Here is a 548-nt window from a genome sequence, read left to right as displayed (position 1 = left end):
CTGCCCTACTGTGAGGAGGGGGCAGGCTTTCTTCAATAAGGGTCCCACCATCACAGGCTAATAATCTTTCTCAGTTTAGGTGATATTGAGGTATTGGGACTGTTAGAAATCTGACAGAATTGACCAAGATTTGGAGATGTGCACATATTGGGAAGGACTGGGTGTCCCTAGCCGCTCTCCTCTGGGATAACGCGGACGTCATTAGTTTGGGAAGCAGGTGGGGAGAAAAGGAGGATTGACTCCGATTTGGTGTGTAGTGGGGGCCTTGGTGTCCTTCTGCCTCTGCCCACATTTCCCCGTGTGACTCTCTGCAGCCCGCATTGCTCACAAGGATCATTAGTTCTCCTGGTAGGCAGAGCACCTTCTGTAGATGCTGCTCTGCTGCCTTGTGAATTTCCTCCACAGACTTGGTTAGTTACAATTTGAAAACAGTTTTTTGTTTTTTGGTTTTTGTGGTTTTTTTCCTTTGTTTTAATCTTCTCATATTGAAACTGCTATTCATGACAGGGAAAGGGGAGCAGGAAGCCAACCCAGGGAAACATGAGAGT

This window comes from Piliocolobus tephrosceles, chromosome 15 (assembly GCF_002776525.5).
Source record: "Piliocolobus tephrosceles isolate RC106 chromosome 15, ASM277652v3, whole genome shotgun sequence".
Classification (NCBI taxonomy): Eukaryota; Metazoa; Chordata; class Mammalia; order Primates; family Cercopithecidae; genus Piliocolobus; species Piliocolobus tephrosceles.
The sequence above is the reverse complement of the archived record's forward strand: the minus strand, read 5'-3'. Positions refer to the sequence as shown.